The following is a 25,339-nucleotide window of genomic DNA, read 5'->3' as shown; positions in this document are numbered from 1 at the left end:
CCTGGGAGACCAGCAGTAATAGCAACTGACTTTGTGACCCTCCCCTCCCCCTTGTTGCATTCTTAAGTTCATATGACTTCAAGTTTTTTCTGCTTACATTTTGCAGGTACACTTCATGATTATGCAAGTGCCAGACTGAAAGCTCCTAAATGGGTTTCACTGGCAGAACAGTTACAGCCATAGTTTGCCCAAGAAAGAGCAGCTTGTCTCTCCTGAGTGAATCAGTATGAAGCAGTGAAGAGGAGACTTAGTCCTCTGCTCAGTTACTGAATTTGGCTGAGCAGTTTGCTATGCTGCTTTCATGAAGTTGACATCTGTCATTCAGAATTCAGAGATTTCTAAGAGCTAGGTGGATGCTCCTTCCCATAGAGCGTTACAAACCTAACAGACAATTATAACCTGCAGTCGTTCCTCAACTGACCCTGACTCAATCCGGTTCTCTGTTGTTGATCATACTCTGACATACTCTTGGTCTCTCAGGTTGTATTGAAGAGATCCATTTGACCCTCCAAAATGTGCTTTTAAGTTATTTGCATTCAATTTTGAAAGCCTCAGGTTCATTTAAAAAGAATCCTCCAGGAAAACTGAGAGACTAGTACCAAAAATAAATCTTTGAGGACAGTAAGAAGTAGGCAAAAATCAGACTTTCCTCATAATAATTTTGTCATGTAAACTATTGTAGAGAGAGCCATAGACTAAATTGTCCTCTGTCCAAATTTTATTTAGTCATATGTCCCTCTGTTTTGAAACAATATGTTTTAGAAACTTCTAATAAAGAAAGTGCCTGAAATTGGAGAAAAAAAAAAGGGGGATTTTAAGTTCTTAACTCCAAAATTACTGTCAAAATCTCTCTTCCTGTCTACACTCCATTAGTGTCTTGCATCTTGTTTTCCTTTCCTTGAGTTTTGGAGATACCCAAGATTCTGTGTTTTTCTGAATATACAAAAACACCCTCAATTTAAGCACAGAAGCACAAAATCATCAAAGTTGGAAAAAGCCTCCAGCATCATAAAATCCAACTATCAACACAGCCTACCAAATCTCATCACTAAACCATGTCCTTAGTGCCACATCCATGCATCTCTTAATTACCACCAAGGACAGAGATTCCACCACCTCCCTGGGCAGCCCATTCCAATGCTTTACCACGCTCTCCATGAGGATCTCCAATCTAATCAGAGTCTAAAAAGCTACACAGATGAATATTGGTCTTAGAGTACACCTGGGGTAGACGGACAGGTTCAGATACTCGCCTGAACAAGGTGAGCTATCCCAAGCAGAGGCTCTCTCCACTGGGTTTATTGTGTCTGTACCAAAAAAAGAATACCAAAATTACTGGATGAGAGACAAGTAGCATGGGAGGAGGGCTCAGGCAGTCAGGACACTCACCTGCACTCTTGGAGATGCTGGGAGTTCAGGCTCTCACATGCCAAGGATGACAACAGACCTGCTACCTGTAAACAAAACACTGAATTTCAAAATCCAGCCTTTCGTATATAAGCCCACTTTACATTCCCAGAGCTATGTGCAGTGATGTTACGTCTTATATTTGTAAATGGCTTTTAGAGTGCTTACCTGAGCAGCAGATGCTTGCCAAGTGCCAGGCAGCTGCTTGTGACATCTCGTTAGCACCACACGCCTAATGCCAAGGAGCACAACTCTTGGCTGTGTCGGAGCACAGCTCTGCGTGCTCATGTTGCTGAAAGCCCGTGTATGCAAAAACTGTGTAAAAGGCTGCTGCTAATATGAATATAGGTTAATTCCAGAAATCAGGAAAGCTGATGTTTTGTCTGAAAACAAACATGATATACGTTTGTACTGGAAGTTGTAAACAAGGAGGCATGCAGGGTAGGTAGCCTCAAGCTAGCAGAAATTTTTAAAAATCCTGAGACTTGTCTTTACATTATTTATAGGCTGGAGAAGATTCATTGTTTGTGAAACAACAGGCAGCCCTTGTGCTACATCTATTGACACAGTGAAACATTCTTGGATTGAAATTTGCTTTGATATCCTGTAGAGATTTTCTCCTATTCTGAGTTTTTTAAATGTACAGCGCTCACAGGGCGTGAGCTTGCCCACTCTGTTATATATGTGCACTCTCTGTGCCTTATATGTTGCGTACAACTCTTCACAACCAAGCTGCATGTGGTGGGAGAGAATGCTCAAGGGTCTGTAGTATATTTAAATAGCAAATTAGTAAAACATTGATTCTTACTAACATGAATAAAAGCAGATTTCGTAAAGGCATTAGCAAAGAGTGAAATAACTGTTATTTACACATAATTTGTGTGTTCTCTGTAGAATGAAAGATGCTACTTTTATAATATTAGCAGAAAGCAGGGAACAAATCAAGAAGGAGCACTGAAAGACTAATTCCTCCCCCAGGAAAACAGGACAAGACACTGTGTGAGAATAGTCAGGAATTGCTGCCATCCGTTATCATTCACGGTAAGCAAAGACTTAGTGGGCCAAATCCCATTCCATGTTAACAACTCTGAAGTCAAAGATATTACATCAGAAATTAACACAGCCCTTATCAGACTCAAACCCAATTTTTGCATTATATTTATTGTTATTTATTGAACTGCAGTAGCCCCTAGAGGTCCTCAGGAGGACTGCTCTTGTACTGCGCTCCAACAGCTAACGGGAAAGGATAATGATGGGACACTGAGGCACTCACTTTGATTTCTCTGTGGTTCAGCACCAGCTCAGAAGTCGTCTTCTTCACTTCCTTTCAGGAGATCAGTATCATGTTCTCTCTTTTGTACATCCCAGTGAGTGAGGTTCTCTGACAGAAGAGTCCCCAAAGCTGGTGGAATTACTACTACACACAGCTTGCTGTTGTTTGCATGTCCACCAACTCATCCTCACTTGTTACAAGCAATATCACAGTTACAACAGAGAAGCAATATCCATGCCATGTCATTGATGGGTTTCAGGGCAGAAGAGCTCCAAGGGAAAAAAAAAAAAAAATCAAGTTAGCAGTACATTCAGCTGTCAGGAAAGCACTGGGATAGTCAAAGAGGAACTTCAGTCTTTCCTCTTTGGGTTGGAAGGAGTGATGTCCTGTCATGTGGAGAGGTTGAGAGATTAGTAATTAAAAGTGAAGGAAAAAAAAATAAAAGTAGACCTATAGGAGTACCCCCTCTAAAAAGGATGTTTTAAATTTTGGAAAACTGCTTTTTCTTTAATTAGGGAAAACTCTTCCTTACTTTTTTTTTTCTTATCCCCAGCCTTTGTCATTGAGTTATAACAGCATCAGAGAAAGTACCTTAACTACTTATATTAATGGAGATATCGCTACATATTTCAGGGACAGGTAAATGACAGAAATTGACATGATAGTAATGCTGGACACTTCTGGTGAATCTGAATATAGGCCTTCCCCCTGCCCATTAAACAAATGGGATAACAGCTCCTGGTGCAGCTGGCACTGGCTATTACATCTGACTAATAGGCACTTTAACTTGCTGACTGTTGAATCCTAAATTCACTTGTGCACTATTATAAGTGGTCTGAATGTGGCTGTTTCTTCTATGGCATCCTGAAGTGTTCTGTATTAATAACACTTCTGTTTTGTAGTAGGTTTCCTTTAAGGATTCTAAATTATTTTGTAAACTTTATAAAGCTCTGGAAGGTCTTGAAAAAACAGTGAATATATTTTACATTCATCACAGTGTGCTCATTGCAGGCACCATTGTTTCTATCACTGAGATTCGTCCTGGAGTAAGATATACTGTAATATGTTTGAAATCCAGAGAAGTTTTGACATTCCAAAGCAATGGTACTCAATTTCTGGAAAGGATAGGCATAACAAAATTGCATGCATCAAACTGACAGCAGAGATGGTTCATATTTTCAGACAAAAATCTTCAAAACTAAATATGACTTGTAACAACAAAAGTCCTTCTGACTAATCCAATTTGTCTGAAACAATCAAGGGATCTTGGCAAGAATGATAATTTTCTCCATAATCTGAAGGCTGAGTCTTTTAGCACATGGTTCTACCCCGATCCAAAGAGATTAGGGCTTCCTAGTCATCTGCCAACATCACTTCTGCAGATATTTCCTCAATGGCTTCTTCTATTGAGTGACTTTTTGCCTATCAGTGCCTACTGAGGCTGGATAGGGCTCAAGATGCTCTGTTACGGCAACTTAGAGCCAATTTCTCTGGCTGTGAGAAGAGGTTTTCAGAGAAAAAAAGTAGAAGGCATCTCTTTGTACCTAGTTTTCTCAGTAGCAAGCCAAGACTGGTTCCTGCTCCTCAAAGATAAGTAATGAGAAGAGAGGATGAGACAAACAAGAACAAGAAGGAAAAGTCATCCAAGCACATCCATAGGAAAGTTCATAGAACCAAAGAATCACAGAATCACCAAGGTTGGAAAAGACTTCCAAGATCATGTAGTCCAACCGTCCACCTGTCACCAGTATTTCCCCACTAAACTATGTCCCTCAGTACCACATCTAAATGTTTTTTGAGCACTTCCAGAGACTGTGACTCCACCACCTCCCTGGGTACTCTGTTCCAGTGCCTGACCACTCTTTTTGAGAAGAAATTTTTCCTAATAACCAACCTGAACCTCCCCTGGCGCAACTTAAGGCCATTCTCTCTAGTCCTATTGCTAGTTACACAGGAGAAGAGGCTGACCCCCCACCTCACCACAGCCTCCTTTCAGATAGTTGTAGAGAATGATAAGGTCTCCCCTGAGCCTCCTCTTCTCCACTGCGTGCTCAGTGATCACATATTACACCATGAAGAATCACAGTGCTCAGCCATGAACTTGTTCTTGCTGCTGATATGATCATTCAGCTCTTCCTCAGATCTGATCTAAAGCCCACCTACACAAAGGTCAGTGCAGGAAATGTTCATAGGTTTCACTTATATACAAATTGGAACAGAATACAAATTAACACTGAAGGGATGTTGTATTGACAATTATTTCTCATGTCAGTGTGTGCAATGGGTGGTATAAATAGCATACTTAATATTTTTGTCAACTTAGAAAAGATGCTTTGGATTACTAAAAATTCACAGTGTATTTAGTGATCTAAGTAAAATAGTAAGATCTAGCTGTGAAGCTCAGCTGTAGTGTGCTTGTGGAGCACAGTGTGAGGTGTAAGCTCCTTGAAGTGACCACTTGCAGTCAGAGATCTAATACACAAGTGCAGTGCCAAATGTTAGCCTTTACAGGCAGGTTGATGGCTGCATGCTCAAAGAATGGTGAAAGCTGTGAAGGCCCTCCAGGCTGTGCAAAGGCACAGTATGCCTTTGTCTCCAGTAGGCTCTTCCAAGTGAGAAAGCCCATGGAAGGAGGACTGTCATGGAGATGGTTTTTTCCCCTTTACATCCTTCCTCACATGTTTCCCATAGACAAGAATATGTCCTGACATGGTTCTTTTCATATAAACTGACCGTATCTTTCCCACTCACACTCACCATCACCACCACCACCTTACTGATTCCGGTGGGCTTCATAGAGATAGTTCTTTCCAAACACATGCTATTAATGGAAATGGAAACTATTTTCTTCAGTGTGTGCTTGGAACTACAGTTAGCCAAGTACTAAATGGATTTTTACAATCTTTCACTACCAATAGCATTGAAGAGTGCTTAAAAAAATAACCCCAGCAGCTGATGAACACATGGGATCTGTATAGTTTCCAGCTCAGAGGGAATTCACAGGCCTTCAAATCTGTGCCAGAACTGATTTAGTGGGTCACTACAATGTGAACTTGAGAACAGCACTCAGTATGTATTCAAAAATACATGTATTCTTTGGGAGTTTAAATTTTCCTTCAGCCCAGGCTGCGTAGCTAGTTTGCACAACACAATTAGCAGGATTTGTTGCTGCAGTAGGAGTTTGCAGCAGTGGTTCAATCAGGACATGTGAGCCACAATCGAATCTAATTCATTTTTTCCTAACTGTATGGACTCCTCAATGCTAGTGGGAGTAAAGGATTGTAAAAATCCATTTTTTGTCATTAAAGCAAAAGCTCTGCCTATGAATATGTACACAAAGCACCATTGTTGTAAAAGAAGCAGACATTTTACACTGTCATTTCTGGAAAAGAATTTGACTTCCCAGAGTGAGAGAATGCAACAGAGCACGATCATGGATTTTATTCAGGCTAGCATCTTCAGCAATAAAGTGGTGGGTGTAATCCTTAGAGAGAGGTTCTACCATTTTATTCTCAGCAGAGGAGTGGTAGAACTGCATGTAGGCAAGTTATAAAATTTTGAGAGTCTGTTTTGAGCTACAACAATCCTGTATTCTCACTTTACACTTTTTTTTTGCAGCCTTCACAAATTAGGATGAGTTACTATCTGATGTTAATTTGGATGAAGGCAGAGTTTGCAAGAAGTGCATGCAGAAATGTGTTTATATGTTTTGGGAGTGTGCTCTGTCATCAGATCGACCGATTCATTTCTGACTTGTAAATAGCAAAACCATTTGTTATTCATTTTTCAAAGACAACAAAACGTGTCAGCCTGTTACACTCTGTAAGTTGGCTGTCAATAGGAACTTCTGAAACAGCCCATCTTCCCTTACTAGCTAGCAAATAACTACCAAAAACTAAATGCTTGCCTTTTAAGTTAGCTGAGAAAAAAGAAGAAAGAAAACAAGAGCAAGAAATCTGAATATTAGCCTTCTCCTTGGAGACTCTTTTATGTACTGGCATTTAACAAACTTTCTGAATATTACCTTCATTCACTATATCACCGTTAGCTTTGTGTTCTGGCTAGCATAGTTAAATTACTGTGAATGCTACAGTTGAATTATTAAAGTTCCCTTGGTTGCTAATCCACTGCCTGTTACCTTGGATTGCGTGGCTGGCTACAGTTCACTGCCTTTAGTTCCTGCCTTCCCAGGGTACTATCTCTAACCAATTACCTAGTCTGATGATACTTTCTTGTTTTTCTTGCTAGTTATTAAGCAGCTCTCTTAGATTTCCCTATGGCTTTACAGTGACAGTACTAAGTGCCAGGATTGGACCTGGAAAAGGGAAGCTATATTTTCATCCACAGAACAAATGCAGCTCAGTCTGCAGCATAGTAGGCTTCCCCACTTGGCCATGTCAAACCTTGGCTGAGATGTCGAAGTGGACTAATTAATGCTAATTCTGTTGCTGTCACCTATACCCAGGGAGGTAAACTCATACCACATACCTAAAGTGATGGTATCAGCTTTTCCTTGTTCCCCTACAGGCTCCCTAGGATTTGAACTAGCAGCCCACAGCTGAAAGAACTCAGCCTGCATAAATTCGTAAGGTTATCTATTGTCTTTGCCATGGATTGTTTCAGTGGAGTCCAAAAATCTGTTGATAAACCAGTGGACAGAGCCAGCTGGGAACTGAAGTTTTTGTTTGCAGGCCATCCAACATTTCAATAATTCTAGTTCCTAGTTAGAATAAAGACTACTCCTGGAATAATCATTTCCTGCAATTGAAAATTCTTAAAAAAAAAAAAAGAGAAAAAATGCACAAAAATCAGTAAAGGACCATTTAAAATATTTTGCTCTGAACTATTTAACTCAGGTTTTTTATGACATTCTGTGTTGCAATAGTACCTCTCTAATATGTCAAATATCACACCCAGACAGTACATAGCATTCATTTACAATACCTTAAGCAACTCATCAAATTGAAATGCTTCAGCATTATGAAAACAATATTTTGAATTTTCCCTATAAAAAGTGAAAAAACAAAGTTCTACATAGAATTGTAGAATCACAGAATAGTTTAGGTTGGAAGAGACCCTAAAGGTTATCGAGCTCCAACCGCCTGCTGTAGGCAGGGCTGCCACCCACTAAATCAGGCTGCCCAGGGCCCCATTCAACCTGGCCTTGAACGCCTCCAGGGAGGCCAACAGCTACAGGCAATCCCACTATATGTTCAGGTAACACATGAGAAAATGCAATTGAACATTGGGATTCTTTTTGGTTTGTTTTTTGTTTTCTTTCAACACTCAGTGTCTTCCTTAACACTGACAGATTAGCCAGGCATACCCACAAAAACTAAGGCTACTTACTCTATAGATCCGGAGTTTCTCTCCTTTCCATGTTATCTTGATTTGGCTGGTTCCTGGCTCTGCTGGATGCCAGGTCTCATGCCTCCTTCCCAAATACTGGCATGGAGGAGCACAGATGTCACCATCCTGGTGGGCTGGCAGGGACCCTATTGCTCCAAGGCACTGAACTTGCTGAGGAAGATCAGTGCAGCCTGTGAGAGGATAAGGATGGGAAGACACCCACAGCCACCTCCTCTTCACAAGGAATCCTAGAATCATAGAATTAAAAAGGTTGGAAAAGATATCTAAGATCATATAGTCCAACCACCAGCCTGTGTCCAGCATGCCCACTAGTCATGTTCTTCAGTGCCACATCTATTTTGTTCTTGAACTCCTCCAGGGATGGTGACTCCACCTCCCTGGGCAGCCTGTGCCGGTGCCTCACCACTCTTTCTGCGAAGAAATGTTTTCTAATATCCACCCTGAATCTCCCCTGGCACAACTTGAGGCTATTACCTCTCATCCTATCACTGTTACCTGGGAGAAGAGGCTTTTCAGGTGGTTGTAGAGAGCGATAAATTCTCCTCCGAGCCTCCTCCAGACTGAATAATCAGTTGAGTTGTTAGAGGCCTTAGCTCTTCTAGATTGAAGCTACTGTTGTATTTTACAAGCTTAAAAGGTGGTTTGTTTCACAGTCCCCTTCTTGTTCTCAACAGCAGTCGTGGCCCTTATCAGCATCAGGCCCTCCTCTGCCCCTACCAAGGAGGCAACAGGAGGCCTCTATGTCGCCCAGGACTGAGCCCAGATCCCCGCAGGACCCCACAGCTCCCTTGGAAAATAACGACAGCAGCTATCGTCCTTCATGGCCGGGGCAAGGCTGGGGTGAGGGCAGCTTCACAGCCCAGGAAAGCCCATGTTATGCTAAAATCATTTGTGTTTTGCAATCATTTGTAACCAGCTAGTTACTTTAATGCGCCAAAAACTCACTGTTAAAGTGGAAGGGATTTACTCCCAAAGTAGTTTTTCTGTATATGTACATACATCATTTTTTTTTTTTTTAATTTGTACCTCTATACAGTGATACGAAATCCTCATTGAATTTAGATAGTTTCACCTGTAGTTTACATTGAGGGAAAAAGTAATACTAAAATTTAGTGAAACCTCAGGCTGGCTTCTTTGCTTTTGTAACTAATGATGTTATTCCTTGGCCTAACTGGGAAACAAAAGTTGGCAAACTCTGTAAAATCCGGAACAGCTGCAGTGCCAGGAAGGAGGATAACTGTATTCTACCAGAGCAAAGAGCACGTGCCTACCTACCCACTAACACCCTTGCTGATTAAGGCAGCCACCCCAAAGCAGCCCATGTCAACCCAAGAAAGGCATCACTCCTCCCCCTCTTCCCAGCTCACCTGTGACCTCCCTCTGGTGCGAGTTGATCTCTTGTCTCCCCTTGGCAGAAACCTCAGCTGGAGAAGCTCCTGTGCCAAGTGTGCCAGGCAATTCAGGCTGCTTTACTTCAGAGCTGGAGCTAACAGGTATATTAGCAAAAGCAGCAACTAAAAGTCAGCAGACAGATGCATTGCCTCTAGCTACTAAGATACCATTGAAGATCTACTGCTTGACATCTGTGTCCATAGGAAGTCCTTTGCTTTGGATATTGAAGCAGATGCCAGGCCTTCTTGGATCTTTGACAAGAAAGGAGACCTTTATACTTGGCTGGTTCCTATGTCTTAGATGCACTTCCTTATCATCTGGTCTATGCAGCAATTTACTGCTTCATAAGAGGTGATAGCACCAATAAGTCAAGAAGCTCTTTGTTTTGTCTTTCTCTGTGGGTTGAATGTCACGTGAAACCTGCCATGGTCTGCATTCTTGGCAGAGCAATTTTCAGTGCTGTCAAGAGGATAGGAGCAAGGAGAGCATTTACTTGTAAAGAGGCACGCATAAGAATTAACCTCAGAGGAATTACCTGTTTTGTCTACACTATGGAGAAGGAGCATGGTGAAAAGGATGGCTTGCAAAGTACAACTGAATTAACGATGGACAAATTTTTCATCAGTGAAAGGCTTTGCCTGTCAAATGATTATCACTATATCTAAATATGAGGTGCTACCTTGCAGTAAAAAGTTCATTCCCATCTGTACTTACAGACCAGCACAAGATCCAGGAGCCATTTTGATCTCTGTGATGATCAACACAAAGAACACAACATCTCATCCAGCATCATCAGAAGCACTAAACCAGACAGAGTTCCCCATCAGCCCATACCAAGTCACCTCAGACAAGGCTGAACAAAAGGTCTGCACTGGGGTCGCAGGTGGGGGGAACATTTATTTGTCTCTCCATGTTTTGAAAGAACAGGATGAAATTTTTGACAGAAGGAAATATTCCTGACCTTAAAAAAAAAAAGAGAACTTAATATAGTTTGGCCTACAACTACATTTTGGCTACATTTTTGTAAGAAACTTGACATCTCAAATGTAAATTTGCATTTTGGTTTTACTCTTGAAAAAGACTTGTCTTTGAAAAATGCTTATAGCTTTGTTTCCTGAGGAAATAAGATTTATAGTCATGCTGCGTCCATATCGGTTTGTGTCTGCTTACATCTTCTTTTCTGAAATTTTGAATCTCTAGCCTGAGCTCAGCCAAATTTGACAAAGATACAGTCCTTAGAAATAAGGAAGCCTCCACAGATTTCTTGACTGTCTTCAGAAGAGCCTTGGATGGCTGTGCAGAAAGTATAAGATCCTGTCAGTGCTTCTGGGAAGAGGCAGCAGTGTGAGTTCTCCTATTATACATCAAAGAGCTCACATGAGAAACGGACATTATAAATGTTCCAGCATTTAGAGATTTTCCATCAGAGCTCTAAACAACCATGCATTCAAACCCATACGAAAGCAGCCACACTAAATCTACAGCTTACAGAACTGCTTTTCCCCTCTTCATCATACTTCTTTGCTTTTTATCCCTAAATGTATTACCAAAATGAAAGGCACATGACATTTTCTTTTCTCAAGTTTCATTTCTTTCTCTATTCATAGTTTTTTGAAACTCCCTCCAGCCAGGGACAAGTTTCCAAATGGAAGAAGGAAGCATGAAAATCTGTAACTGATGCTTGCTAACTTTTTCAAAAGCAAGCAGTGTTTGGGAAAGCAGACTTAGAAAAAAGTAAGCTTTGACTTAAAGGATATCCCTTTTTCAGGCTAGAAAAAGGTAAGATTTCTAGGAGAAAGAGAATTAAAATACTTCATTCCCAAAATATAATGATGGTGGAAAAAAAAAAATTGAAAGGTCCATTTAAATACCTAGAAATGAAAATATTTTAGTATTTTTATAGTGATGCAACTAAATTGAAATGTCCAAGAACTTTGTAATTAAATAGAAGGCAGTTTATTTCACATACACATGCAGAAGCATTTTCTCAAATACTTTTCCTGTAATAGGCTGCTTTCTTAACACGTATGCTTATCGGTGGCACCTGAAATATGTAACTGTTGCTTTCAATCCCTGAAGACAGCTTGTTGCAAATATGCAGGTTGATAATGGCTAACATGTATTTATATCTTAATTTTCAGCACACAAAAGGCACCTAAGTCTTTCCCTATAAGCAACACTTAAATAAATTTATTGGATGCTAGCAGCTGTTTTTCCATTAACTACTCCTAGGTTAAAAAGGCAATGAAGGTTTTAATTATGTAGGTCATTTGTGGAGAGCCTTCCCAGAGCCCAGTGAGGTATGCCATGCTTATTGGAATTTTTGTGTTTTCATATATCTGACTACAAGCCAATTTTTTTTTTCCTGTTTTGAGGACAGCTGATTCAGTTCTGGGTCAAGGCAAGGTCTGGGAAATTTAAATATCGGTTTGCCTAACTTCTGTTTGTCTGCTCTGTTTGCTTCTTATTGCTGTTTTTCGTGGGAATATTTACTGTCTTAAGATAAACTCAGTTTTCTGAGCCCAGCTAATCTGGGTAGCTCATTGAGATTATTTTCCAGGAAAAGAATGAAGAGCAGAGCTCAAAAGGCATGGCTTTAACAGCTACCAGGACAGGATCTGTGTGAAATTTCCTCCACTGTCCCAGCTGTTCTTGCTATATGCCAAATCACAGTTTCAGGTGGTTGAAACAGATGCTTCAGACTTCCTGCTACAGAACTCTGTCTTTTGTGAAAACAAAATCTCCTTTCATAGTTTTAAGCAAATTCTTGAGAATTTGAATTTCCAGAATAAAATTGTAAGAAGTCTCAGAAAAACAAAGCAACATGTTGTCAAAACCAAAACAAAACAAAAAAACAACAATGTCCTGAGCCAGCTGGCATGATTCCTACCTAGAACTGCTTTTTGGGAAAGCAGACTGTATGCCCAATGGCTCTCCCTCAGGAGTCTCCTTCTCTGATGCTGCACAGGCAGAGAAAAAACTGAAATTCCTGGGTGCAGGTATAAGTGGTTCATCTGTGTGATGCACACTTGAGCATCACAGAATACGTTATTTAGACTTAAATTTCTGCCTGCTGCAGTGCTGACCAGACAGTGATGTCTCACATGCTATTTTTTTCACTCACTTAGCTTCATCTGCACTCCCATATTGGTTCAATTTCACCTCAAATCACAGGGTCACTGGGACCCCTCAGTTCCTCCTTTTGGTCTGCACCTCTGGATTGGTGTGAGGAGCTGCATTAGCCCTCGCAGTGCAGTGTGACTATCTGATATTTATGGATTCCACAGGGTAAAGCATGCCCAAGCTGAACTAATCTGATGGAGGACAGCTGGGTGGTAGAGAGCTCCCAGGACTGCATAGACCTTCTCAGGCAGGTTGGGAGGAGCGGTGTCCCAGGGGTTCCACCGAGCACCAGGCCAGAGCTGTAACAGCAGGTGAGCAGTGAGGGCTCCCCACAGCTGTGGCACAGTGTGAAATCTTTGGTCCAGGGAGTGCCACCACTGACCGTCCATGTGGGCCCCTCTGTCACAAGCTCAGATGCACGTCCCTCACATGATGGGCCTCTTTCAGTCATAGGACAGCATTTACAGCTTGCCCACTCTAAGCTCCAGAAAGTCTGTGATGTTTTGCTCAGCCCTGGTGAGAACTGTACTGGCTTTGAAGCATGTGTTTTACAGGTACTCTAGTTTTGGGTTTTTTTTTTTTTTTTTTTTTAAACTGTTCATGTGTTCACCAGCTCCATTTCAAGAAGATCAAGGAGCCTTCAAATGGTAGTGACTTATAATTGCTGACTATCTATATCAGATTTGAACTGGTGACCCAGAGATGAAAAGAACCTTTCCTGATCTCATTACCCATCTCCTGAGTCCACCAGTCCCTGAAGAATGTGATTCATTAACTGAACAGTAATTTTGCTGACTGTATTTTTTCAAGCACTTCATAACCTACATGAAATTACAATATTTTTCCCATTCTCACTGTATGTGTGTCAGATACTTCTATATCTCCGGTCCTTTTGCTAGCTAGCCTCACAGGAGTTGTGTAAGTGGCATTATCAAAATTGCATCTCCCTGATTCATTATTTCCAATTTTATAAAATAGCTGAGTTAGTGAAGACAGTATCAAAGGAGTTTTTAAATAAACATGCTTAATCTTCTGGAGATTAAAAAGAGATAGTATGGGTGACATATAATGATTATTTTACCCAAAAGCCATCAGAAATACAACGTACAAGAAAAACACATCAAACAAGTAGGCACAGTAGAGAGCATTTCAATGAGAAGATAATCACGCTGCAGGATTTGCTTCAACACGGTGGCCTAAATACTGCCCGATATGAAAATTAAAATGAAAGAAGAATGTTAAAAAAAGAATTATACCTCACAATCTATTAAAAAAAAATGAACTGCAATCAATATCTAAACTCATTTATTTTAGGATTTATATTTGTCTAAAAGACAAAAATAATTTAAGTAACTAGAAAAAAAAAGCAGGTGATCAATTTCTAGCATGATGCAAATTTTCACTGATATGAGTAAAATGATTAAGCAATGTGTCTCTAACCAAATATCAAGAAAATTCCAATGATTGTTTGATTATCTTAATATTTTCACAGAAAAATATACGGTGCTTAGAAAAAAAAAAACACAAGACTTGCCAGCGTAGAAATTCATGGGAAGCAGTGTAGATTCAATTCTGTAGAAATGGAATTCATTTAATAAATAACAAATCCTCCTGCTATTCATTCTGGCTGCAAAGGGATGACTGAGGCAGAATAATGCCCAATTTTCATACACTGTGATGGGCTATTAGATGTACAGATGCTATTAAGTTCTGTCCAGATCCTCTGTTGGTGTAACTGACATAAATCAACTGAAGTTAATTGAGCTATGCAGATTTACCCAGGTAGCTTGGAGAAAATCACATATTCATTTACATCATGCCTGAGAAGCCAGGAGAAGGGTATTTAAGGCATATTGTGTTCTTTGAAGTCAGGAACCTGATTAACTCTTTCCAGCAGATGCAGCCTTTTTGTGACTAATGGCTTTTCCACCGACTAAATATTTGGACTCATACTCCACAGGGTCCACATTTCCTGCTAGCATTTCGCTGAGAGAAGATCACATTTCTACTGCGTAATTATTCTGTTAATTAAGTTTTCACACATTTCAGTCATGTGCACTGTGGCATCTCATCTGCCCTAAATCATTATACAAATACAAAGAAGACAAAGTAGGAAAGATGTCAGAAATCCTAGCTAGTATATGCTTTCAGTATAAATGTTGGGTCATGCCTCTTGCCACTTGATTGTCCAGCAGAGCCCTTTAACTAGACGTAGCCGAATTCAGAAAGACCCAATATTTTCCAAACAGCCAAAGCCAGAAGTTCAAAATAGCCACAGATCACTCACAGTACTTGGAAATAGAAGAGCTTTGCTTGGTCCCTCTAAAAGACTGAGCTGAAATTCCCAACCACCACCCCTGAAGTGTTTTTCAAAGATAGCTTCAAGGAAAACATCATTGTTTTCTCTCCCTTTCCATTCCAAGTTTAAACCTATCCCTCTAATTTCATTTGCTTATTTGGCATCCCAATGAAAGCCTCTCCTCAGGTAGGAGCTCCAGCGCAAGTTTCCTGTTAGTCACTGCCTATGAGACATAAATGCTACGTTCACAACAGCTTCAGGAGAGAGGAAATAAGACTTTTACTTAAAGTTACAAACCTCCCTTTTGCTTGGAGCTATGGTGTCCCCTATAGTCAATGGCACATATTGACTCTGTGCAAGTGCTGGCTCAGGGTCTCAAACACACCCACATCCCAGTGAGAAGTTAGGCTTGAATTACAAGGAGAACACAGAACCTCATAGCTTTTGGACATTACTTATTTTGATCCTCAATATGTCTAGGAAACATGAACTTGCAGACTTGAAAAATGCTTCATGCAAGTGATGGTTGGACAATTCTTACATAGTACTGGATCTTTGGTGTTGTCAGGACAGATGATTCTTGATGGCTAGTGTCTTACTTTGCTAGTAACCAGAGGAAAGGGCTACCTATATAAACTAGACAGAGGAATCTGGCCCTTAGGTTTAGTGGCAGAATTTAATTTTCATGCTGTTCTGTAGCAATATAGTACAAATAGTACTTCTAGGAAGTAGTAAAATACATCAGATTCTTGTTGGCATAAAAAAAAAGGATACCAGCTGTTCAATATTCAAACATGACAGTCACATATTTGCATTGACATGAATGAGAAAGGTTTCTCAGTCATTTCAATGGAGCTTGGATGAAAGAAATAGATCTAAAGGTTCTTCTACTGCTTTTTTTTTTTTACATTGCCTGCAAGGTACTTTTCTGCCTTCTCTCTCTTTTTTTTTTTTTAGCTTATCAATATGTATTTCAGAGGCTTTTACTTTTACGTTTAACACATCTTTTTTGAAAAGGAGCACGATCAGTTTCTAAGGGTGTTACTTAGAAGTACAGTGGTACAAAAAGACATCTACAGACTGGGAGAAAAGCTTTCAAAAGCACATGGGAAATGACTGATCTCCCCATGGCAAGCCAATCCCTGGCACCTTGCAGGTTATAACCAGCTTGTGCTTATTGTAGCCTTTCCTGGGTGCCAGGTAGTGATCTGGACTAGGATGAGCCTCTATAGCCAGTGCTGAAGAGAAGGCCAATGTTGTACATTATTACTGTCATGCTCAAAATGATAGGCCTGAGTCCTGCTTTTCCATTCAGAAAGCACTTGATTTCATTTATCCTACCTTTTAATCAGACATTATTTCTCTTGTGACTAAAGCTTAACCTAAGGGAAAATCTGAATACAATCTGAGGAAAAGAATCCTACCTGGCTTTAGTCAAAGCAGAGTGGTTTTCTTCTTGATTTGAGGTGAGAGGCAGTTTGATCTTAATAATATTGTGCTATAACCTCCTCTCAAATTAGGACACTCAGAATTCTTCCACTTCTTTTTCTGCAGGTCTTCAGTAGGTGGTTCAGGTTTGGAATACAATTAGCAATCTGTTCAAAAACACAAAGCTAAGAATAAAAGAAGAGGCGATTAAGGTTACATTCAGGTAAGGGTGCTACTCTCTAATAGTAAGAAATCAAATAATTACACAGTTCCAGGATAATACATAGTGGTGTCTCCCCTGAGAATCTTCACTTCATCTCCTGGTCCTTATTTCTAATTAATCCTCCAATCCTTTTGTAGGTTAATACAATTAACAATAGGGATAAACCCTCTGCAGTGTTAAGTCAATTGGATTTGCAGAATTTGCTTTTCTTCGCTATGACCAGCAGGGGTCTGAAGAAACTCTGCCACCCTCTTAAACCCTACTTCATACTGTGATCAGCAGAAGACTCACTCAAACACCTTCTTTTGACTATACTGAGGGTACTGGAGAGGGGAAATCAGCTCAGTTCAATGTTTCTCAAATGAACATTACATAAATCAACATTTGAAACCCACTGTCCCAACATACACACATCTTTAAATTGTACTATGACTATACAAAATGCATACTGACAGAACGTCCTGAAAGGCATACATTATTCTTGCAAAAAGTTAACATTAGATCTATAACCAAAAATGAATATAAAGAAGTACTATTTTCCCTACACTAGTTAAAGATTTTCCTATACAGCTGTATAGTTGGGACTTGGTGTACTCATTTCCCTATCGGAGACGATCTGTATATTTAACATTGGGTCCTCTGCTCTCTTTTATGTCTTTTTTCGGTTTCTGCTCCTTCCAGTCTTTCAGTGTCACATCAAGGGTCTCAGTGGGGAATCTCAAAATACAACAGTGACTGGTAATATTTCCAGTAGTTTCCAATGTCTTCAGCAACATGGATTAACCATTTCAGCTTTCCACTCACTATTTGTTGTTCAAAACTTCCTGGATCATGTCCTTCACCTCTAGATAACTGCTTGCAGGTGAGAATGCAGCTCCTGTTGAATCTGTCTCCGTCAACAAGAGACAGAAGGAGAACTAGTGGTGAAATACGTCAGCACAATTCACATTTCCCAAAAAGCCACGGGTACTGTAGTTGCACTCTACAAAAGTCTTGGGGAGTCTTACAGTGAGCACTCAGCAGTAGGCATTACGCACTTATTCTACTTTTTGCAGAATCTCAGAAGGTCTCAAATATATGCTTTTATTTTGGTAGCCTGTGGAGAATCTGGTTTTTTTTTTTTTTTTTTTTTTTTTAAATTTGAATAAAGAACGGCAGAATGAGACTAGCTATTCTTAGTTATGGAATATAAATACTGAAATATCAGAAAAAAAAGAGACATTTTAAAGAGCCTTTTATTAAATCTGTGTCCTCACTATCCTCTGTTTGTCCATGCCTTCTGCAGTTCATTCCTCTATTTGCAAAATTGTCTGTAGTTCAGTGAAGGACTTAAGAGGTAAAAACCTTTATCTGTGTGGTTATACATTCAAAATGTGTGACTGCAGAGTAGAAGCCTGAAATGAAAGTGCTTATTAATAACATTTTTTTATTCATAGAGCGGTAAGGAAAGGCTTCATTTGTTCATCCCTTGATCATCTTTTCCTTTTCAATTACCTTTTCTAAAAGGAAGTTTAATGTCATCTCTGGATTCCAGCAGGTCTCCAGTTATAAACAAAACAAAACACTTTCAGCTTCAGGTAGGTTTTCTGAGACTTTTTCCTCCTCATTTTATCACTTTTTTAATAAAGTACCTGGTATTTACTAACCCGAATTGAGAAAAGCTAAATTTTATGGGGGCCAATGGGGCTTATGCTTCCTCTCCTAGTGACAATCCCCTACGTGCGCCATCTATTGTCAGGACATCTCCCCAGTCTGGGATCTCAGAAGCATGTGGCACCTGGGCTTACCAAGCAGGAGATCAGATCCTACTCAGGGCATCCCTCTCATACTGCTTCTTCTCACTCTGCCTCCATGAGCACATCCATGATTAATACTTCCAAGTCCCCAGTGGACTAATGTTGCCTCAGTACTGATAGTGCCAATCTTCTGACCTGGGGCAAAACAGTTCCAGATTTGTGAGGCTTTCACGATGAGATGGAAGTTTGTAAATTCAGTGAAATCTAACTCAAAATAGGAACGCAACCTTCTGCAAGAGTACAGCAGGTACATGCCCTGCCTACAAAAATCTAATCAGCCTGCGTGCAAGACTGTCCTATAAATGTTGTTCAGCAGGATGCAAAAACATTGCTGTGATGTAGGTCATACAATTCTGGACCAACTGAAAATATATGGTGCTCTAACATCTAATATAATTGATATCAAATATTTCCATGATCCTTGGTCCTTGCATAATGTATAAAAGAAGATTTTAGCAGAAAGAGAACGCTTCCACATAGTTTTGTGCAGGTTGTAAATAATCCTAAATCCATCATTTCAAACTGAATTTGCAACCCAAAGCAGAACTTTCTGGCTGTATACAAAAAGATGTTGCTGTGCTGTAACACTGGAGCACTTAATCAACATTAATTAATTTATCTTTGCAGTATTTCAAGTGTAGCTGTAATTTTTCAATGGAATTGACAATAATACTAGTTTATGTATTATTTCTGGAAATCCATACTCAGCTTAGGGACAAAGTTTCTAGTAGTTGGATTTGTTGAATGCTAATCAACACTAGCCCCAGCACAAAATACATTCTTTTCTTCTTAAAAGGAAACAAACAAACACATGTAAATAATATAGTGGTTGACTGGCATAAGAGAAAATGGCACTATTTTATTTATTTATTTTACTTAGAATTATTAGTTAAATAATTACCAAACAAAAACTTCTTATATGTACTTTCGGGAAAAAAATATATAAAAGACAAAAGCTGTAAGCTCTTCAAGGACATTTTACCATTCTCTAATCACAGGGTTGTCATTGATCTCCTGACTGAGTGGGAACAGTCAAGACACCTTTGGGAAACTCTGCACTAGGAAAAGAAACGAGTTTTGGATCCGCAAAGTATGCTGTTTCTCAATTCATGCACATCAATTGGAAGAATAGCCCATTTAGAGAAGAAGAGCTGCATGCACTCTGAAAGTCAGGTGTTTCCAGTATGTCTCAGCATCTTGTTGCTCTTGATATGTAACACAACTTTGTACACTTGTCTGTCTTGCCAAGGTTGAATGTTCTCACCTCTCCCTGAGGTCTGGTTCATAAATCTTTAAAGTGTCCTCAGGGTTAGCATGATGGGGGAGAAAAAGAGGCATGAAACTAACTGATTTATGATCATGAAAATGATCTTTCCTCTATGATTATGCTTTTTGACGTTGTTAAGAGGATCTGTTATGGATGAGCTTTTGATAACTACCTCCTTTACAGTGACAGTCTAGATTTTCTTGGCTGTGGACTCTTTAAAGTAGAGCTGGCAGCCTAAAATAGGGAAATGAGTGCTTAACCAGCTATCTTTCTATTTCCTGTGATTTTTCTTAAGCCTGATACTTTCATAAGTAACCCACTTTCTTCTTGCAAGTCAGAAAGCTATTATTTTTTTTAACAAAGCCAGCTGATTGCTGCCAGCCTTCTATTTAGTGGCTATTTCAAGTATTTGTCCCAGTCAACTGCTATTGATAGCTTATAACATTGTCTGTAAAGAAAGATATAGCTGCGCATTGAGCAGGTCTGTGTCACCTGACACTCTCTGCAGTTTAACTTAATCCTCCCCTGCTCCCTAGTCTCGTATTCTGTAAGAAGCCCAGATTCAACCTTTTGTGCTCGCGCACACACACACACACAAAAAAAAAGAATATAGTCCTTGTCATCAAGCCAGGGACTAGGCTGGGCTGGACCACCTTCAGCCTGTCAGTTTGTGTACAGAGAACAGTGGCAAACATGAGGATGGCAATACCATGGACAGGAGCAACACTCTCTTTTGCCTTGTTTCCCTACTTCTAACATTTCCCATGTGTTGGCATGAGTGCTTAAGCTGCCACATGGAATATTCATATGAGCGAATCCAGGTTAAAAGTGACCCAACATAAAGAGAAGGAAATTAGTTCTAACCTCAATAGATTTTCTCACTTTGCCTTGAATGCAGCTGCACTGGGGAAAATGTCACCCAGGCTATTGTTAATGAGCACTGACTAAACAGAATAATTGATGCATACACAGTTTCCATGCTTTGAAGAACCTTTTCATTTTGGCAACAACATTGTTTGAATACTATTTGTAAGAGATTTGGTCTTGTGGTTATGTGTCAGCAGGAATGAAAATAAAACCTTAAGAGTAATTGCCTCAAGAAGCCAATTGGAGTATGATAAAAATCATCAAAAAATCCCTGTTCCTTCTTCTTTCCTGACATTGGGTGTCATTGGTGCTCTGTGTTCACTGTCTTTTGAGGAAGTAGAAATAAATGACATTGAAATATCAAATTAATTGATCTGCAGTCAACAGCCCCTCTGCCAGATGTATTAGATTGCTCATTAGATGATCATCATTTCTAAAAGACTTTGCTTTCTAAATTACATTCAATTAATTGCAGTTATCCTTAATTCGAACCTAAGACCCCTCTCCTCAAGACATTATCCACTAAATGAAGTTTGACTTAATCTCTCTCCACGTTTCTTTATTTGTGCAGTAGTCCTTCATAATCCAAGAGTGCATCATTATACTAATCTCAGACACAGAAATCTGAATCTCTATTGAATGAACAGGTAGGATTAATATGTTTTATTACTAGAATAGAAACCTCTCTGTAATTTTTTTTTTTTTTTTTACACTCAGGTAGTCAAAACAGCAACTTTTTTTTTTTCCATTGAGAGAGAAAACAGTTTAAATGCCAATCAAAATATTTGACACAATTAATATAGTAGATCATTAAAAATTGAAATAGTTGTTGAATGATAGCAGAAGTGTGGTATACTAAAGAACATTTCTGGAGTTTATCTCATGCTTCACTGAAAATTATTAATGTTTCTATACTGAAAGCTGTCATTTTAAAGAAACAGAAATTAAGATTTTGCATGTATATTTACATGCAGATTACTGAAAAGAAATTGAATTACCAGTTGTTCCAAGAAATTTGATTTGGCCAGGTGTTTGCATACAAGATAAATAATTGAAGAGGGGTGTGTTCTGTACAAAACCAAGAGAGTTTTCTATCAGAGATTTTCCAGATGACACAGATGTTAAATTCAAGGGTATGGATTAAGAGTTTGTAATCAACCTTAGCGGCTAGAATTAGGGACAACCATATCTATATATTAGGTCCCATATTCGTGCAGCCTCTTTTTGTACAGAGTAAGAGAAACTTTTGTCTAAATATAATGTGATCTTCCATTGGCATGGCACTATGAACCAATAGCAAAGAGGTGCTGGTCTGTTCCTGAAGCATGAGCCTGTAGTTTTCTTCCATAAAAACCATTCAGGGCTCTACTTTCAGAGTGACTTATGTATTATTCAATTTATTTAATATATTATTTAATTTAAAATACAAAAGTATCCTGTAAGGTAAGCACTATCACCTGAGGTTCTCCCTTTCAACTGATGTCCCTAATTTCTTACCTTTTACATTCTTTTTCTTTCATGTCTTTCCCCCCACCTTTCCTTCAGTCCCAGTAAATGTTCTTGACCTCCTCTTTACAATGATGTAACTTTAACGTAGAGTACCTCTCACTTCCTCACTGCATTTAGGAACTTCCATCAGTGGTGGCAAATGTAGTTCTGAATGTCCTCTGATCAAGAGGTGAATTGAATCTAATTACTCATTGAGACACTGCCTTCTCACCATTAAAATGAAGTTGTATTTTGCATTTTGAGAGAGCCCAGTACTCTTGGTAATACTAGATGGATCATGAATCACCTTATCAGTCAGAACCACTCAGGATACTCAGAGGAAGTTTGGAGTTCCCTGCAGAGATCTGTATTTCCCTTCTACCTCTTAGAGCCTTTTCCATACTAAGGATCACACAATGCTGCTGCCCTTTGAAAAGTCACTAGTTCGTGAATCATTTTTAGTTACTACTGTGGAGGACCAAAAGTCACCTGTAAGGATGGCAATCCCGTTACAAAAGGAAATGATGAGAGCTATCTTTTCTCCTGAGTAGGGGTAATAGAAATGAAATGGTATTGCCCCTTGACTTTCACATAGGGATGTATGGAGACATGGGTAAATGAAATAACTTGAGTGAAGTCACACAGGAATTGTAAGACAAAACTGGAAATTGTAGCCAATATTCAAGTCCCAGGTGGTGACTTGGCCTCTAGACCTTGCCTCATCCATTGCACTGACCTTTTCTAAACCAGAAAAAATCTGTCTCTGATTTTTCTGGTGCTCAGACAGAGCGTAAAAACCACAACAGACACAGAGTGATCTGTCTCCTCCCATTTTCAGGCATAGTTTTGGTGCTGAAAGAAAGGGCCAAAGGATAAACTGCAACTAAATATTCAAATTCTCATCTCTGTCTACCTTAAGAGCAGGGATGTTCATCCATTCTAGACTTCACTTTACTAAGATGACTCAGCCTGAGTCTGCCTTAGTCTCTCTCAGAGAGAGCAGTGTCCTCAGCTGTGCCCACGCCCCATCCCACCCTCATGTGTGCCTAGGAAATGGCATGAAATAGTGGCCCTGTGTCCCTCTGTCTTCAGCACCAGCACTTATGTAGTTAGTAATGAAGGCACTGGAAATGCCACTGGCTACATGACATGACACTCTTCCTTTCTCTTCCTTGTGCTTTAGTCTTCTTGTTTCTTTGGAGTGCAGGGGACTCCTCAGAGTGACAGTGACATATATAAAATTTTTATTAACTTTGTAATTTGTAACAAGTATTTATATATGTATATGCATATACATGTACAACTGTTCTTAACATCAGTGTTTTTATTTATTCTATCTCAAATTTTATTTGCACTGCACAGATTTCTAAATCTATTCTCAAATATTTCTTGACTAGGTCCCTGACTGTCCCCTTAAATTCAAATGTCAGTGTATTTGTCCAGGCCTACTTGAAGAACCAGCCAACTGAGAAATGGAGCATGAATTCATTAGCAAATCATACCCACCAGAACTGACCTTACAACCTGCATGAATCAAAAATAAAGACTTAGCTTGGCTGACTCCTCCAGTGGAAAAAAAGGGAGGCTAACCAGCACAGTCAGAGGGCAAGATTCACAAAGAACAAAATGTTATTATCAATCTTGTAACATCAAATAAAAAACAATGGAAAAATATAGAAAAATGAGTTTCTGAAACTATACTCATAAGTGTGACAGTTGCTTACCAGCTTTTAGAAAAACTGGTAGGCTTTGTCAGTATGGAACTGGAGAGTCACATAATGACAGCCTACGCATTTGCACTTTAGGGAAGAAAGTTTTGTACAGCATAAAAGAAATTGCTGTAGTGACCCAGAGGAGCTGTCAGTGTTTCCTGGATGAGGACAATTAACCAAAACAATATCATTAATTTTGCCACAGGTTTTAAATGATCTAGAAAGCAGAATACACACTTTGCCCTGACAGACTCAAATCAGATTCTGCAACAGAAAGGAATTCCAGTAAAATCCTGCAGCAGCCAGGGCTACGAACCAACACACCTGCAGGGATAGATATGCATGAAACTTAAAAGCACAATTGAACTTACGCTATCTGGGTTCAGAAGGGAATAGCCTAGACCAGTACTGCAATGTGCTCTGCCTGGCACCAGCATCACAACTGGAATTGTGGAGAATTGACAAGAGCAACAATCACCTGCACACAGTGCCTTTCCGTCTTAAAAATGTCTCCGGACATAAGCATCTACATCACAACAGGAATTACCTTAAATCAATATTAATTACACTTCACAGATAAGGAATTAGAAGTCCATGGCTTATCCTTGCTTACACACCAAGCCAATGGTAGAACCAGACTCCAAGAACAGTCCCTGTTGAAACTTGATTCTCATCCAACTATACTTAAAATGATTTTAGAAATTAGGTGCTTTGTAAGCCTCTCAGACTAAGTGGTGATGACATTCCTGAGGTGGGGGGGTAGAGTTAGATGCAGGAACCGAAAGAGAGAAGAACTGGCACAGGCATGGCCTTTGCTCAGGAGAACAACTCTTGGCTGCCTGGAGAGACAAGGCTCATAGTGTTCAGGCTGGCAGCTGTCCAGCCTGTGCAGTAGAGGCTGCAGCATACATGGATTCTCACTGGTTGTAACTGCAGCTTTAGGCAAATACTTGAGCCAGCGTATCATTGCCTGATGCTGCCATGTGGCAGTGGAGCACGAGGCTGTGATAGACGTGCGCACCCCACTGAGAGCATGCCAGCTCACAAGTCAGCATGTTGAAGAGCTACAGCAACACAACACCATTTTCTAAGAGCTTTCATTTTTTTCTGTCAGGAATGGCTCTTCTCGTCCCCCTTTTAACTGGATGACTGGGACCCGTTAAAACAAAGACCCTCACAAAGTGTATCCCTTGGCTAACAGCAGCCTGTACTTACATTCATTGAAGTGCAGCGTTCGGGCCATAAGCTTTCTTGTCAGAGGCTGCACTTTGCAAGATGATTAAGCATTCTCCATTTCTTCCACCAGAGCCTTTGTAGAATGTAACGACCACCCCCACCTGCTTCCCATGGCTGATTGTATCAAGCTGCTCCATGGATGTGAGCACCCAAGCAGCACAGCTGTTACTGCCCAAGGCCCCATTTCTTCTAGAAGAGCCATGGAGGTGTGAATCACTGGCAAGCAGCTTCTCTTATGCAAACAGAACCTAACTGCCAGTTGCCTCATTTTAATGTTTTTGTTTGCATTCTAGACATATGTGGAGTGATATCTCTGGTGGGGGATGGTTAAGATAAAATACATAATCCCTTCAAGTTTGATCTCCCACAACCTGCTAAATCCATTTGTGAAAGCAAGCCACACGTTTCACTTTTTTTTTTTGGTGATACCTTGTTTTTGTAACTGTTGTAATAAGTGA

General features: G+C 39.8%; 1 long non-coding RNA gene across 1 annotated transcript; it reads right to left on the bottom strand.

The window, feature by feature from the left end:
• On the bottom strand, positions 1,249-24,992 carry LOC110396481. The gene is made up of 8 exons (XR_002436995.1): positions 24,861-24,992; positions 18,303-18,446; positions 16,289-16,477; positions 9,418-9,901; positions 8,030-8,277; positions 2,681-2,949; positions 1,390-1,454; positions 1,249-1,307 (listed from the first exon to the last, which is right to left on the bottom strand). It is a non-coding gene; the product is annotated as an uncharacterized LOC110396481 (long non-coding RNA).

This window comes from Numida meleagris, chromosome 3 (genome assembly GCF_002078875.1).
Source record: "Numida meleagris isolate 19003 breed g44 Domestic line chromosome 3, NumMel1.0, whole genome shotgun sequence".
NCBI classification, from domain to species: Eukaryota; Metazoa; Chordata; class Aves; order Galliformes; family Numididae; genus Numida; species Numida meleagris.
Note: the sequence above shows the minus strand (reverse complement) of the source record. Positions and strands in the feature narration are given on the sequence as shown.